This window comes from Plecotus auritus (assembly GCF_963455305.1).
Source record: "Plecotus auritus genome assembly, chromosome: 7".
NCBI lineage: Eukaryota > Metazoa > Chordata > Mammalia > Chiroptera > Vespertilionidae > Plecotus > Plecotus auritus.
Genome location: NC_137774.1, coordinates 111,120,832 through 111,138,684, shown reverse-complemented (window position 1 = coordinate 111,138,684; position 17,853 = coordinate 111,120,832). Strand labels below are relative to the sequence as shown.

Genomic DNA, 17,853 nt, shown 5'->3' with positions numbered 1-17,853 from the left:
TAATTTTAGCTTATACATCTAGATCTATTATCTAACTTAAATGAACTTTTCAATATAATATGTTCTTTTTTTTTTATACAGATATCCAGTTTACCTAATAGTATATTAAAAATAAATGCTTTCTCTTAACTTCAGTGAAGCTTTTGTCATAAACCAAGAAACTAGATATGTGAGGTCTATAGGAAGAGGTCAATGCCCCTGACTAGTCAGTTATTGCATGTTTTAAAAATTCTTGTGGCACATCAGTGTGCCACTGCACACAGGTTGAAAACTGCTGTTCTAATACAAAATGCCTTAATTAATATTACTTCATAACAAGTCTTGACATCTGAGACATTGACATTTAGATATAAACTTTGGAATCCATTTAACCAATAAAAAATACTGGGATTTCTACTGACACTATAGCTCAATTGGGGGAAATTGATATTTCCCCCAATTGAGCTGAGTTTCCTACTACATAAATATGGAATATTTCTCCATTTATTTAAGTATTTTTAAATGTCTCTCAGCACTGCTTTGTAATTTCCAGTGTAAAAAATTCTGCCCAAGTTTCATTAGATTTATTTTTAGATATCTCACATTTTGATGCTATTCTAAATGTTACTTTTCTAATTTTATTTCACATTATTTTGGTTGTGTTAAAATAAAAAATAGAGATCAGACTTGAATATTCCCTGAACAGACAAAACCAGTTTAGTCATACAAACAAAGCTTAATTTAGCTTATTTTATCAGGCTAAATTGACCTGGGTCATTTTTTGCTTATGATGGCCCTGACTTAGAATGCTTTGACTTACAATTTATCAACTTTATGATGGGGTGAAAGCAATATGAACTCAGTAGAAACTTTACTTCAAATTTTGATCCTTTCGAGGCTATCTATATGATACTCTCTTGTGATGCTGGGCAGGGGCAGAGAGTTGCAGCTCCCAGTCAGACACATGATCACCAGGGTAAACAACCAATATTTTACAATGTACTCTGTTGCATTTCTTGGGGATACTGCATTCAATAAATGACATGATATATTCGACAATAGGCTTTGTTAGACGATTTTGCCTAACTGTAGGCTAATGTAAGTGTTCTGAGCACATTTAAGATAGGCTAGGTTAAGCAATCATGTTTGGTAGGCTAGGTGTATTAAATGCATTTTCCACTTATGTTATTTTCAATTTATGGTGGATTTATCAGGATGTAATCTAATCATAATCAAGGAGCATCTGTATTGTAACCAGTAACTTTCTCACTACATAACCTGCTTTGTAAGAATATACCCCTGAGCCTAAATCCATGTTTTGGTTTGAATGCTCCTGGTTTACAAATTTCTTTTTGGTGTGTATATAATAAACTTTTACTGATTACTACTACTTCAGTGATTCATTGGTTTTACTTCTGTTATTTCTGAACTTTTGACAGTGCATGGCATCAGAAGTGGGATCCAAAGTCCTCCAGTGACTCCAAGGAATCAGATAAGCAAACAGGTGCTGGTAACCCACAGACGCCACTGAGCTCACTGCTTTCTCACCAATGCTGGAGTTGAGACTAAGTCTCTCTTGATTCCAAACTCTATTCTCTTTGTGTTTTGAACTCTCTGACTTATCTAAAGGCAAAGATGAGTTCTATCTGTCTTATTCCTGTTCTTAGGAGAGATGGTTTTAGTTTTTGCCCATTGAGTATGATGTTGACTGTGGGTTTGTCACATATGGCCTTTATCATGTTGAGATATGCTCCCTCTATCCCCACTTTGCTGAGAGTTTTTATCAAAAATGGGTGTTGGATTTTGTTGAATGCTTTTTCTGTGTCTACTGATATGATCATGTGTTTTTAGATTATTGGCCTGCTCTTAATGAGAAATTAAAAACAAAAACAAAGGGTTGTGGTTCTATTTAACTTTTAATATAATCTGCATTGGAAACAAAGATTCTGTGTCTTATGAAAATATTTCCTGGCCTTCATAATGTTTTCAAGTCTGATTACTGAGAAAAATCACTGTCTTTTAAAAGAATAAAACTCTTTTACAACTATGTAACTTTCTGTATTTGTCCTTGAAATCTTTTGTCACTTTGGTTGAATGGATAACTAAGTCAACTGAATACTTTCTGAGTGTGAGTGTATTTAGATGTACGTGTAAACTCTTAAAAGATCTCTAACCATGGCCATTTTCAAGTATTTTCTCATTTACAGACAGTTACTGTTTCACTTTGATGCTTTTGCAAACTTGTTCCTGCAAAAGCGCCCCATCTTCAAAGAAATTCATGGAAAAGAGCCTTACAAGTTACTCTGAAGTAAAGGTTTCCAATAACTAAAATCATAACAATGAATGGAGGGTAAGAATTTTTTAATGGAAAACTGATTCATAAAGCTGCTAACCCATGACGAAGCAAAACAAGAATTACATAACACTGAATAAAACAATAAAGATGATTATAATTTTTATGACCATTTAAAACATTGCTAGTTCTTTAATGTTTTGTTTTCAGATTAAGGATTCTCTTTTTGCCTCTCTTTTATACCATCTATAAACTTAGAGGAATTTGATAAAGTGTACCTTTGTAACGGAAGTTGAAAATGTACCTTTTGCTCTCTACCTGATCCCTCCAGAATTCAGAAACTCTTATTAAATACTAGTAGCCCTGTGCACGAATCCGTGAGCCAGTAGCTCTCTGTGGGGCCTGGCTCTCTGCGCCTGCTGCCCAGAGGCTCTCCGCAGCCCAGAGGCCCATTCACGGCTGGGCGCGGAAGGCTTGCCTCGTCACCATGGCGATGAAGCAAGCATTCTGCCAGGCCGCTCATGCTGCCCACTATCAGCGGCCACCCCCCTGGGACTGGGGGACTCCGGTACGGCTGAGAGGACTGGGCGCCGCCACCTTTGTGACGGACTGATGGTTAATTTGCATATTACCCTTTTATTAGATAGGATTCCTATTTTTCCTGACAATATATGTATTTGCATAAATTAAATAAAAATCTGTTTTCTTTGTAACAGGACACAATTGAACAAGTCCTTAGCTTGGAGAAGCTTTTGAAAATCCAATCTGAGATTCTTTATGAAAAGTTCCAACAAAGCAGACTTAAAAGAGCCTATATAGTCAGTCAGTATTCTTTCTGCACTTACATGAATAGCCAAGCCAAATTTATTTTCACAAGACTTAACATTGCATGCAAATTAATCTCACGATGGTTACCTTTTCTAGAAATGGGGATGATTATAAAGAGAAAATATGTATTTCAGCTGTACACCTTTGTGGATATTAGATTCTAGTGCTGTTAATTGTCTTTGAGGTTGTTTTCTACTTATAAACTGAACTGGATTCTGAATTCTTCCAGTTTCCTCCAATATTTGGCTAGAACTTTCACTCGCTATGTATGATGTTAGCTGTGTATTTTTTGTTGATACTCTTTTATTAAAAATTAAGGATGTTTCCTTCTATTCCTAATTTGATGAGGATTTTTAACACAAACAGAAGTTGAATTTTGTCAAATGATTTCTCTGTATCTATAGAGATGATCCTATGGTTCTTCTACATTATTCTGTTAAAGTAGTAGGTCACATTGATTTTAAAAATATTAAATCAACCATGCATTCCTGGGACAAATTTGTAATATATTATCCTTTTTCATATCACTGAATTACTTCTATATGTATGATCATGAAAAATATTAGCCTATGATTTCTTTTTTTTTTTGTCATATTCTTGTCAGGTTTTCCTATCAGGATTGTGTTAAAATCATAAAATATCCTGGAAAACATTCTCCTTTTTTTAATTCTCAGAAGAGTCTGTATAAAACTGATATTATATCTCAGTGGTCAGCAAACTCATTAGTCAACAGAGCCAAATATCAGCAGTACAACGATTGAAATTTTTTTTGAGAGCCAAATTTTTTAAACTTAAACTTCTTCTAATGCCACTTCTTCAAAATAGACTCGCCCAGGCCATGGTATTTTGTGGAAGAGCCACACTCAAGGGGCCAAAGAGCCGCATGTGGCTCGTGAGCCGCAGTTTGCCAACCACTGTTATACCTTACTAAATGTTTGAAGATTTACCAGTGAGTCATCTAGGCCTGGGGTTTTCTCTATGGAAAACTTTTTAATAAATTCAAATTATTTAATAGACATCGGACAACTCAGATTTTGCATTTCTGTACATATCTGTTTTGTTAATTTTTTGAAGGATTATGATCTTTCACTGGAGTTATCAAATATATTAATATAAAGTTGTTCATAATTTCCCTTTGTTAACAATTTAATATCTATAGACTCTGTAGTGATGCCTCCCTTCTTATTCCTGGTATCAGTAATTTGTGTTTTCTACTATTATTTTGTTTATCAGTTCATTACACATTTATTATTTTTAAAAAGTTTTCTAAAACTGTTGATATTTTCTATTTCATTGGTTTCTTATTTGACATTTACTATTTCTTTCTTTCTACTTTATTTGAGTTTGATTTCTCCTTTAGGTTGCAAGTTTATACTAATGACTTTTAACCTTTCACCTTTATTTGTATATAAAACTATAAAGTTCTCTCAAAGCATTGCTTCAGTTGCATTCCACAGGTTGTTTATTTTATTGTTTTTCAATAAGAATGTTTTCTAATTTCCATTATGACTTTGTTTTTGATTCACGGGCAATTTAGAAATGTGTTGCTTAATTTCTAACATTTGGAAGCTTTCTAGTTATTTTTCTGTAACTGAGTTGTAATTAATTCCATAGTGGTAAAAAAAAATGCACTGTATAATTTCAATCCTTTGAAGTCTGATACTTCTTAAGAACCAGAATATTTTGGCAAATGTTCCACGTGCACTTAAAAATATGTAGTCTTCAGTTGTCAGATACAATGTTTCATAAATGTCAATTATGCCAAGTTAATGAAATCATGTCAAATTTTCTATTCTCTTACTAGTATTTTAATATAATTGTTATATCAGTTACTTTAAATGTATATTTAAAATCTCTAGCTATAAATGCATATCTATATTTCCTGTTAGTTATATTAATTTCTATATTCAGAAATTTTATTACTAGATGAATACATGCTTAAATTTTTTATTTTTATATCTGGATGAACTGACCCACGTATTGTATTTTCCTCTTCATCACTTATAATACATCTTTTGCCTTAAGTCTATTTTGTACAATGTTAATAGAGCCATATAAGCTTTCTTTCGGTGTTTGCAGACAATACTTATTATATCTTTTTACTTTCATCCTGAGTCTTTAATTTAAAGTATTTTTCTATAAACAGAATATATAGTTGGATCTCACGTATTTATAAAGCCTAACAATATTTGTATTTTCACTGAAGCATTTAATTTATTTAAACTTAACATAATTGCCAATATAGATGAGTTTAAGTATCATCTTACTATTACTTTCATTTTTCTTATCCATTCTTTGTTCCTTTATTCTTCCTTTCTTGACTTCTTTGGTATGATTCCATTTTATTTCATCTACTAGCTTATTTGATATACCTCTTAGTGCCATTCTTTTTTTCTTTTTAACATATTTTTATTGATTTCAGAGAGGGAGGGAGCGGGAGAGATAGAAACATCAATGATGAAAGAGAATCAATGATTGGCTGCCTCCAGCATGCCTCCCACTGGGGATCAAGCCCAAAAACCAGGTATGTGCCCCCTGACCGAGCGGGAACTGACCCATGACCATAGGTCGATGCTCAACCACTAAGCCACACTGGCCGGGCTAGTGTCATTCTTTTAATAGTTCCCCTAGAAATTAAAAAATGCATCCTTCCTGAATGCTGGATATGATTTTCTAGAGGCTCTGGATAATTTACTTCCCTCTAAAGAGTGTCTAATTTTCCTTCTGTCAGGCAATTACATTGCAGGTAAAGATAAAATGTGGGTTAGATAAAGGGTATAGAACAGGGGTGGGCAAACTTTTTGACTCGAGGGCCACAATGGGTTCTTAAACTGGACCGGAGGGCCGGAACAAAAGCATGGATGGAGTGTTTGTGTGAACTAATATAAATTCAAAGTAAAGGAGCGGAGGGGAGAGCAAGAGAACCGGATAGAACAGCCGGATCCGGCCCGCGGGCCGTAGTTTGCCCAAGGCTGGTATAGAATCTCTGAGAATTGCTGATATATAGAAAGTTAGCAGTCACTCACAGGCTCTTATCCAAAGATCCCTACTGGGTGCTAAAAGGATTGGAAACAAGCTGGGAGACTAAAGAAGCTACTTTTCAGTGGCGAAAGAAAGGAAGTGACTGCCAATGTGGGAAAAGAATGAAACCCTACCTAAATCCTAACTCCTGGGGGGGAGGGAAGGTTGGGGGAGCATTAAACCACTGGGAGGAGGGCAACAAACACTGTCCTCCATTTTGGCTAGGGGATAAGTAAAAGAGAAAGGGGCTTTACTCCTGGAGTAGGGTTAGGAAACAGATCACAGATTTCAAGAATGAAGATGAAAATACAAGAAATAAAGAACACATTAACAGAGATGAGGAATGTATTTTATGGGCTCATAAAAAGACCAGTCAAGGAAAGTATAAATGAGTTTCAAAACAGATCATGAGAAATTACCCAAACTGAGATACAAAGTAATTTTTTAAAAGTGTGTGTGTGTGTGTGTGTGTGTGTGTGTGTGTGTGTGTGTATGAATGTGTGTGTATGAATGTATGTATGTGTGTGTGTCAAAGTTGGGGGGGGGGGACGGGCAGGAGAGGGAGGACAGCAAACAAAGCCTCCAAGAATTGTGGAATTGTAGCAAATGAAGTATCATGTGTGTCACTGGAATCCCACAGGAAAACAGTAAATGGTACAGAAAATATATTAGAAGAAAAATGCTGAGAATTTTCTAAATATGATTCAAAGATCAAACCATACATCTAAGCTCAGTGGTGAACCACAAAAATCAGGATAAATACAAAAAACATACACACACATATGACAAATCATATTCAATCTACTATAAAAACCAAGAGGAACATTTAATGGAGAGAGGAATTACAACTAACTTATCAGAAACAATGCAAGCCAAGCAGTATATAGTGTCATCCTTAAAGTGATATGTATGAGAAAAACACTGTGAACACGAATTCTGTACCAAACAAAATAATCTTTCAAAAGAAAAGGTAAAATAAAGCATTTTAAGTCAATCCAAGAAACTTTGTTATCAGTAGATCTGAACTGCAAGAAATGTGAAATAAAGTTCTTCAGGCAAAAAGAACAGACACTTGATTCTACAAAGATCTGAAGAACTCTAAAAATAATTAAATTAAAGGTAAATGTAAAATATTTTTTCTTATTTTTAGTTCCTTCAAAACAGAACTGTGTACAGTAGCACTGTCTATTGGAACTTTGTGAACAGAAATATTCTATATCTTACACAGTTCAATGTTAAAGCTAAAAGCTACACGTAGCTACTCAGACTTGAAAAATGGCTACTACAATAGAGATAGTTACACTGGCTAGTGACTAACATACTGGACAGTGCATATATAGAGCAAACATAATAGCAAGATACCATGAATTTATGGCATAAGTAAAAGTAAAATGTATGACAATAGTACAAAAGGTAGGAAAGAAAAAGTGAAAATATACTGTTGTAGGGCTCTGACACTATACAAAAAAGTGGTATTACATTGCTTGAATACAGACTGGAATTAAAGATGCATGATGTAAATCACAGAGAAATAAGTATAACCTTTTTAAAGAAGCAAAATAAGTATTAGTAAAGAGCAAATAAAGAAAAAATAGTCTCAAAAATAGAGACCATAAAGCAGATGGGTTAAATAGAAAGTTAGTAAGATGGCAGATTTACATAAATGGTGTAAACAACTGAACTAAAAAGCCAGACTGTCAGGATGGATTTAAAAAGTGAGTTGTCTACAGCAAACCCACTTTAAATATAAAGGCATAAATTCAAAGTAAAAGGATGTATCATGCAAAAACTAATCAAAAGAAAGGTGTAGTGGGAATATTAATTTCAGATAAAGTAGACTGCAGAAGAAATACTACTGAGATAAAAAGGAATCCTATATAATAAAAGCCCAGCGAACATAACAACGTAACGACATAACAACATAACGACCAGAAAGACCGCTCGACCAGTCGCTATGAGGTGCATTGACCACCTCTCAGCCCCCCCCCCCACCCCGCCGGTCCACAGGCTCCGATTGCCGGATGGCGAACGAGAACCGGGGTGGGTGGCGGTGGGGCAGGACTGGGGTCTGGCGAGTGGGTGGAAGATGGCCCTGATGCAGGCTAGGCCTAGGGACCCTCCCTGCGCACAATTTCACGCGCTGGGCCTCTAGTATTATATAAGACAAAGGAGTAAATTCAAAAAAGACATACAATCCTAAATATATATGCACCTAACAACACAGGTTCAAAATACACGAAGCAAAACCTATTAAAATAAAAAGGAAAAATAAACATACAATTATATTTGGAGACTTAAACTTTTCCTATGGTGATCAACAAGTAGGTAGAATCTCAATAAGGAAACAGGCAACCTAATAAGCACCATCAATCAACTTGACATGACAATTATAGCATATTTAATATAAAATATTGAAATTAACATTTAAAATGGAATATAGAACTTACAGAATACTCCACTCAAAAACAAAATCCACAATATTTGGAAGTATACATAGAACATTTACCAAGTCTAACCATATTCTGCCATAAAAAACATTTTGAAGAGTTTAAAAGAAATTATATACTCTGTATTACTTGCTTATAACAAAATTAAACATAAAAATCAATTACTGAAAGAATAGGTTAAGTCATCAAATACTTGGAAATTAAATAATATGCTTCTATTCTACACAACCCATGAATCAAAGCAAAAATCACATAAGAACTTAGAAAATCCCATATAATAAAAGCCTAAAATGCAAATTGTCCCCTAGACCGAGAGTTCGACCAGGAGTTTGCTCACTATGACGTGTACTGACCACCAGGGGGTGGCACGGAACATGGCGGGTGTCAGCGGCGACCCTGGCAGCAGGTGGCAGTGGAGGCACTGCTGGCCCCGATGGGCCTCAACGAGAGTGAGACCATGGCAGGATGGTGGAGCAGGTGAGCAGGTGGCACCAGGCCAAGGTGAGTGCAAGCAGGGGCCCAATTGCCCCACCGATCACCCCACAGACGGTGACCAGCAGCAGCAACGGAGGGCAGGGCCGCTGCCCGGCTCCCAGGTGCTGAGGGAGCTGGGCAGGGGGCCCGACCCCGAACTATCACCCCACAGAAGGTGACCAGCAGCCAGCAGGCCCTGATCGCCCGATTGGGGCTGGGCCCCAGGCTGGGACGGGGAACTGGGGGTGGGTGGCAGCAACCAACCTCCCACGGCACCTGGGCAGGGGGCTGCGACCTCTTGCCAGCTACCTGGGGGCGGGGGTGATGGGGATAGAGGTGCAGTGAGAATGCGAGGTGTCTGCCAAACTTGCTCTCACTTCCCCTACTACCCACCCCTAGGATACCAGGCCTCACGCGCCAGGGAAGCCCCCACGCTCAAGTAACTGCCGGGTGTCCCAGAGGAGCCCACTCCACACCCACACAGCCTCTTCCGGGTGAGCTGGCCGCAACCGCCAGGACCACAGAGGCTCGTCCGGCTCCCTGTGGGTTCACCCAGGAGCCGGTCTACGAAGTTGGCTGGGAGAGAGCATGCTGCCCACCCAACTTCCGTGCAGCGCTGCTGGGTGGCCCAGAGATCCACGCTGCGCCCTGGCCCGCGGCATCCGGCCACACTCACCGCATCTCTGGGTGGGTACTCAGGTGCCTTGACTCAGGCAGAGGGGGGCGTATGGGGGCCCAGGTGCTGCACAGGGCCCAGAGGTCAGCTGGAACCTGCCCTTCCCCTCCAGACACTCATGCTTCAATCGCAGGACAGGCCTAGGGACTGCACCTGTGCATGAATTTCGTGCACCGGGCCTCTAGTATCAACATAACAAAATTTGTGAGAATATCTAAAGCAATGCTGAGAAGGAAAAGAAGGTCAATGGCCTAAATTATACCTTAAGAAATTAGAATAGAGATTTAAATCTAAAGCATACAAAAAGAAATAGTAAAGAGCAGAAATCATTGAAATTAAAAATTTTAAATAGCAATAAAAATAAAAAACTTGATCTTTGTAAAAACAAAACATTTTTGATAAGCCAGAAAACCTACTCATAAAGACAAAAGCAAGAACACACTGTCAAAATCAGTAATGTAAGAAAGGACATCACTACAGATGCTATAGACATTAAAAGGATAATAAAGAAATGTTATGGCAATGAACAGATGAATTAGGTACATTCCTTGGAAGATACCAACTATTAAAGCTCACATAGTGAGTAAGGGTCACTCACATAGCCAAAGACTGGAAGCTTTCAAAAACAGATAACCCTAATCATCCTATACCTAATAAAGCAAATTAAGTTTATCCTTTAAAACTGTTCGATAAAGAAAACTCTAGACCCAGATGGATTGGTTTGCAAATTCTAATGAACATTTATGAAACAAGTATTAAGCCTATCCAAAATTTTTCAGAAAATACAAGAAGAAACATTTTCCAACTATATAAGGACAGCATCATTCTGATACCAAAAAATTATGAAAAAGCATCTTTCATGAATATAGATACAAAAAAGTATTCAACAAAATATTAGCAAATTAAATCCACTAATATATGAAAATGATAATACATCATGTCCAAGGGAGGTACACCTAGAGAATGCAAGGTTGATTCAACATTTGAAAACAAATAAATGTAATTCATTTTATTAACAGACCAAAGAAGATAAACCATATGATCACCTTGATAAATACAGCAAGAAAGTTTGAGCGAACTCAATGACCACTCATAATAAAAACTCAGCAATCTAGGAACTGAATGGGAACATCCTTAACTTGATAAAAGATCTATTACACTTACTGTAACTATATATAGTTGATTGATAAAAGCCCCATTATACTTAAAGAATAAAAGTTTTTCTCTTAAGATCAGGAACAAGACAAAATATCTGCTCTCACCACTCCTGTTTAATATCATACTGGAAATCCTAGCCAATGAAATAAGAGGGGGGGGGGGGGGAAGAAGGTTGTATACACACAGTGAAAACAAAGAAATAAAACTGTTCTTTGTTTGCAAATGGCATCATTATTTACATAGGAAAATGCGGACAAACAACAACAACAAAAAACCTGTGAATTTAGCAAGGTTGCCAGATTCAACCCATGGGTATACAAAAAACAACTATATGTCTATATACTATCAATGAACAACTGCATACTAAATTTTAACTGGTATCAGAAGTAATGAAATACCTGGGTATAAATCTTAACAAAAATGAGATTTTTTTTTTTTCAGTATACACCTGTATGCTGAAATTACAAAATGCTGATGAAAGAAATCAAACAAAATTTAAATAAATGAAGATATCTTGTGTTCATTAATTGGAAGACTAAATATTGAGATGTCAATTCCTAATTGATGAATATATTCAATACAATCTAAATGAAAATCTCCTTGGCACTTTTTGTAAAAATCCTATCACTTCTAAAAAATATTTATCGAAAAGCAAAAGAACTACTAGTAAAATGACCAAAATGATTTTGAAAAAGAATAATGTTGGAGATTCATTATCTGATTTCAAAACTTATTAAAAACCAACAATAACCATGACAATGTGGTACTTAAAGATTTTTTAATTTAATTTACAAGTTGAGTCTAAAGTTCTTCTGGAGAAGAAATGCATAAAAACAGTAATGAATAACTTTGGAAAAAATGAGGAAGAAATGGTTATCAAACTTAAAGTATGCATACTCTTTAACCCAGCAATTCCATTTCTAGGAATCCATGCTCCAGAAATAATCACATACAGAGGAAGTTTCCTGAAGAGTTGACTCTGAAGGTAGAACTAGAGGAAGGGGTAGAAGAACCTTACATTCTCCAGTACTGTGTTTTTAAAAGTTAGATTTAAAGTTTGTAATTCAAAACATCAATAAATTTAAAAGTTGGCTTTAAAAGAAAGTATTATTTGTGACAGCAAAAAGAAACTAATTAATTTACATGTCTTTCAGTAAGAGATATCGTTAAATAAATTCTAGCCTATTCGAACTATCACTTAACCTTTAAAAAAAAGTATTAGAGAGTCGTATATGTAACAAGTAAAGATGTCCAAGATATATAATTAAGAAAGCAAGTGATACATCAATGTGTTTGGTATACCATCCTCCCAAACAACTTTATGTGTATGCATATGTGTTTAAAAGTGCATTTAGAAAGATGAATGTAAATTGTTAACTCTCCACAGTAAAATGGGACTGAGGGATGAAATGTTCACATTTCACCTAATCATTATTTTTCTATATTGCTGAATTTTACATCAAGCTTGCATGTCTGCATTTAATTTTTAAAAACTAAAGGTGTTGCATATAAAAAGACACGAGTTTCATAAGGCAATTGAAAACTGAAAAAGTAGCTCAAACGTTTATTTCTTTTATCTTCATGCTTATTTATACACTCTTCAAATGGTCTGTATCTTCAGCAGAAGTGACTGCCATTTTAAAAAATTTAACTGATCAAAGAGTTCATGATAAAAATAACAACATATCCTTTTGTGAAAATCGTGAACTTCACAGAACCAGCAGATTCACAGCAGTGTCGATGAGCATGTAAATAAAAAAAAAAAAAAAAGGATAATGTCTGGAGAGGGGCACCTCCTACACAGATTCTTCTTCCTGGCTGCAACAAAACCTCCTCCCCTTTTCTTTAACTTGGTCTGAGAGGCTTTAAACTCACCATTTTGAATGTGCGCAAAATGATGTAAAGCAGTAATCTTTGGGAGGCCACAATTGAAGCCGACTCTGCCAGAGGCGTGCTCTGACCTGACATCTTTAGTGGAGAAGCATTGATGAAATGGTGCTACTATCGGGCCAAGAGCGACTGCGTGCCTGAGCCTCGGGTCTGATCGGGAAAAATGCAAACACAGCCAGCAGAGCGAGGGCAGCAGACGGTTTCTCGGGAGGGGGGGCCGCAGGCCTATGGCGTAAGATGGACCAGCTCTACGCGGGGTGACTGGAAATGGGCAGAGAAGGCGGTGGGGGGTGTTAGTGAGGGGAAACTCATTCAGTCGCTAGTGTGGGGAGAAAGGCAGCGGGGTCCTTGGCCGAGGCACCAAGGACAGCAAAAAAGGCCACAGGAAAAGCGGACGGTGGAGACCTCCGATACCAACCGATGTCATCCGCCGGGACACGAGTGCGGTGCCGGGTCCCGGCTGGACCGGGCCCAGGAGGCGCGGAGGCCTCTTAACAGCTATCAACCCCACCCACTCATGGCCGGCGCAGCGGACCAGAGATAGGCCCCGCTCGCTCTTGACAGAAATTAAGAGAGGAAGAAGGTAAAGGAAGCAATTTCCTTGCCCGACCCTCCTATAACCAACATCAGAACAAGCCAGATTTAAAAAAAAAAAAAAATCCCCTCACCTAACTGTGCAGCGGCTCCGGAGCGAGAACAGCGCTCGATCCTCCACCCGCCACCACCGCCTTCTTCTCCGCCTCCGACTCCTCCCCCGCCTAACGCGCAGTGGCAGGTGGCGGAGCCCGCGGTGGCGGCGGCGACGGCGGCGGAAGCAGAGGCGGCGGCGGCGAGTCCCGCCCCTCGCGCCGCGGTAGAGGCGAAGGAGGCGGGCACGCAAACCCCGCCCCCAAGACAGCACCGACCAATAGACTTGAAAGGCTTCTAGGGGGGCTGAAAAATCCACATATCCAATCGCAACCTCAGGAGTGGGCTCACGTCAATGGTTGGGACGTGGCAGAAAAAGGGGAGAAGTACTTCATGCGTCTCCGCACCCTGGTCCTCCCTTCTCGGTCTAGCGGACTGCTCAGATTGGCCGGAGAGAGGAAGGACGAAGCTACACTCTTTCCCACCCCACGCCCGAGGCTGGGCCCGCCTCCTTTCCCTGCGGCACTGCGACGTTTGGGGAGGGGCGAAGCTCCGTGCTGGGTTGGAACTGCGCTGCCTTTTGTGGTTAGGGCTGGGAGGAGAGGGTGGAGTCTAGGAAAGGGAAGGGGGTGTGGGGAATTAAGGCAGGACTGGCGCAGCTCGGCTTTCAGAAATTATTACAGCAACAACCAAAATGGAGGCATTAAAAGACAATCCTAATTCGACTGGGAACCCAATTAACCAGGTTAAGGTCTCTTGGCATAATGATCACTCCGTTGCAGTTCAGATAGGAGGGGTACAAGCAACAAATAGACGGAGGAAGGGCACGTTTGCCCACGCAGAGCCTACGTCCATATACCCTGCAGTCTTACCCGGGCTCCCTCATTTCTGATTCTGTTGGTTCAGAGGCGGGTTATAGGAGAGGCCTGCGTTTCCTCTTTAGGGCCTTGGCCCGACCAGAACCCTCCAGTTTGCATCTTGAGGCTGATAGGCTGTCATGCTGGGAAGTAACAGCTCCCATCACATGCAACTAAAATAAACACAACAGCTGTAGTCCCTAAACACCTTTCTTAATTTAAACTCGGCCAACAGTTTAATCATGTCAATGATGCTAAATTGTTTCTTCGTTCCGCATGAGTCCTCTTTACATCCTGAACATGTCCGCTTCTCTAATTACAGTCCTGTCCTCTTCCCATCTTATTCCCAACCCCCACCACACCCTCCACACAAGCCAGCATCCAGGATATATTTAGCGCACTTCCTCCACCAAGAATTCAGGGCCCTATTACTTGTGCTGTTCCTGGAAACTGCAAAAATCTCTTCCCAGTGAATCAAAACTAATTTTTTTTTTTTTGGTCTTGATGAAAAAATTATCCAAAATTTACTATAGAAATTTAAGTTATGAGAATTTGCTAGACATATTGTGAAACCAAATCTAAATCTCAGTCCATCCCTGTAGTACATTTCTTACGAAGGAACCATTTCCCACTCCATATTTATCTGCTTTATATATGTTGCTCTAGAAACTGGCTCTTTTTTTCATCCCAATCTCTCCCTCTTGAAAAGAGAATTCATACTTTAATCACACTTCCCTGATCTCCCTTTAGGATATTGCATGTTGACCCAATTGGTGATACTAACCTGTTAGTTGGGGGGAAGGTTTCCCAAATGTCAATCTTTTTTATACCATATCTGTGTATACTACTTGCAGTATTATTTATTATTTTCTTTAAATAAATACATTTTTTCCATTTCTTTAAGAGGGAAGCTATAAACGTGTTATAAATGGAAAACTTCCATCAATTATCCTAAATTGAAAGTGTAAGTGAAAAGAAAACCATGTTTTTAAGTTCTAGCTAGAAACTATTGTCTACTGGAATCTCTGAGCCTAAGGGTAGGTTACCAAACATTAGACATATATTAAAGACCAAGCATATAAATGGCATTTTTATCATGATGCAATCAAAGGATAGTAAAATAGAACCAAAGTAGGAATCACTTTCTCACCATGTGAGTCATTGTTTTTAATTCTGCATACATGTGCCAACTAAAGTCATCTAAGGCATCAGAACTGATCTGTTACTCTCTGGGCAATCTACTTACCTCTCTAGGTTCAATTTCAATTTAAATATTGGGAAAGTAACAACACCTACCAATGAGTCATTGTATAGATTAAAGTAACCTAATAAATGTAAAGCATACCATCCTTAGCATGTAGTAAGTACTAAATACATATTAGCTTATATATTGAATTATGTGATTAGAGAGATAATATGTATTATTGACTTATATGTATTATTATTGATTCTGAGGTGAGAAGAACTTCCTAAGGCAATGGGTTGAAGATATCACATTATGTAATGCAATGGTTCTTAAAGAGTGATCCCCCAGACCCACAGCCTCAGCATTACCTGGAAATGTTTTAAACATGAAAGTTAAGTTCTCAGTTATGTTCAACCACAGGCCTGAATTGGAAACCCTAGGTGTGGGGCCCACCAATCTGTATTTTACCAAGCCTTCCAGTTGACTCTAATGCATGTAAAGTTGTGTGTGCATTATATTAGAAGGAGAATTGGTCAAGGAGTGAGAGGGCCTGAGTTCTAATCATAACTTTAGAGTGACATCAGCAAAAATGAAGGCATAAGGACCTCTGGAAATCATTTTCTTCACAAAGCAATGAGAAAACTGGCAAAGTCATCAAAATCAATTTTTTCAGAATTCTGGAAATTAACCAAAGGCTTACAGCAGTCCAGGAAGCATTTATACAAGAAAACCAGCTGAATCTCAGAAAGAACAGTGAGCTTTCTGATGTTGTGACTTGCTCTAATCCAATTCCTTTGTCTCCTGTTCTGCTCTAGTATTGAAAAACAATAGCCCACAATTATGGTGAAAACTAGCAGCCTGGCAGCCACCAGATGAGGCAGAAATAGACTCTTTCAAAGCCTAATTCCAAGAGAATAGTCATTATTTCACCTATCTGGGTAAAGATCTCACTTGTCAGATTGTCTTCACTTGATTTGATTCAGAGCCAATGCCAGTGCAAAAACCATTTTCCCTAGAAACATTTATCAAAAGCAATGAGAGGGAATTGATTAACTTTACTGCTGCCCTAGACAATGGAAACAGTTGGGGCAATAATAGGTTAACCAAAAAGCTTGAACGAAAAAGCTGGAGGATGTCTACAGGAACTTTGAAAAGCTCCAACATATTCATGGGAATCCAGAAACCCACAAACATGACCAGGGCTGAGATAAACTGTGCATAAACTCAGGAAAGACCCGAGAAGGCCCTAAGCATGTACCTTAGGCTGACCTTGAGGAGTTAAGGCTAAGGGAAGTTGGTAACTGCCTGGCTTAATGTTGAAGCCATGCCCCAACATACATACATATACACACACCCTCAACAAACACTGGGTGACATATTGGTTCCAAGAGTTTAAGGAAATCTCTGTCTAATCATTAACTGGGCACTAAATAACCACACAGAATCTTCCATGGCCAGACATGAAGAACACAGACTTTATATAAGTCCGAAAAGTCATTGAACAAATAAAAAAACAAGTACTATAACAAACAGCAATAACAAAACTCCCTGGACAGGAGGAAGAATCTGATTTCCAGAATTTTCACATCATATTTTTTAAATGACTGGTTTTCAACAAAACCAAAAGTTGGTTCTTCAAAAAGATGAACAAAATTGACAAATCTTTAGACTAACGGTAAAAGAGAGGAGACTCAAATTCCTAAAAATCAATAATGAAAGAGAAGACATTACTACTAACCTTGCAGAAATAAAAAGTTATTATATGGGAAAACTGAGAACATTTGTATCCTAATAGATTAGAAAATTTAAACAAAATGAACAAATTTCTAGGAAGACACAAACCACAACTGACTGAAGAAGAAATAGAAAATCTAACTTTAGCCTCGTCATTTATGCACTGAATGACCTTAGGATGGTTATTTAATTTTACAGAGCCTTAGTTTCTTGAGATAGAAAATCCTATAACATAAAGAGGTAATATGCAAATTGACCATCACCCCAACACACAAGATGGCCACCCCCATGTGGACACAAGATGGCCACCACAAGATGACCAGCAGGAAAGGGCAGTTAGGGGCAACCAGGCTGGCAGGGGAGGGCAGTTGGGAAGGACCAGGCCTGCAGGGGAGGGCAGTTAGGCATCGATCAGGATGGCAGGGGAGTGGTTAGGGGGTGATCAGGCTGGCAGGCAGAAGAGGTTAAGGGCAATCAGGCAGGCAGGCAAGCGAGCGGTTGAAAGCCAGCAGTCCTGGACTATGAGAGGGATGTCCAACTGCCCAGTGGGATCAGGCATAAATGGGCAGTCAGACATCCCTCGAGGAGTCCCAGATTGGAGAGGGTTCAGGCTGGGCTGAGGGACACCTCTTCCTCCCCCCCCCCACCCCCCCCCCCCCCCCGTGCACTGGCCTCTAATAGAA

At 38.7% G+C, this 17,853-nt stretch overlaps 1 protein-coding gene across 4 annotated transcripts in view; it reads right to left on the bottom strand.

Annotated features, from left to right (window-relative positions):
- The window catches only part of PJA2 (praja ring finger ubiquitin ligase 2), a 64,335-nt gene extending 50,431 nt beyond the window's left edge, over positions 1 to 13,904 (bottom strand). Inside the window, exons 1-2 of one of the 4 annotated variants that reach the window (XM_080678928.1) lie at positions 13,435 to 13,845; positions 12,752 to 13,027 (exon numbers count right to left, since the gene is read on the bottom strand). The gene's annotated coding sequence lies outside the window, so the exon portion shown is untranslated. Of the gene's footprint in view, positions 1 to 12,751; positions 13,028 to 13,434 lie in introns of all 4 variants that reach the window. The other 3 variants (XM_080678927.1, XM_080678930.1, XM_080678929.1) reach the window with 3 other exon arrangements.
- Positions 13,905 to 17,853: the final 3,949 nt, after the last annotated feature.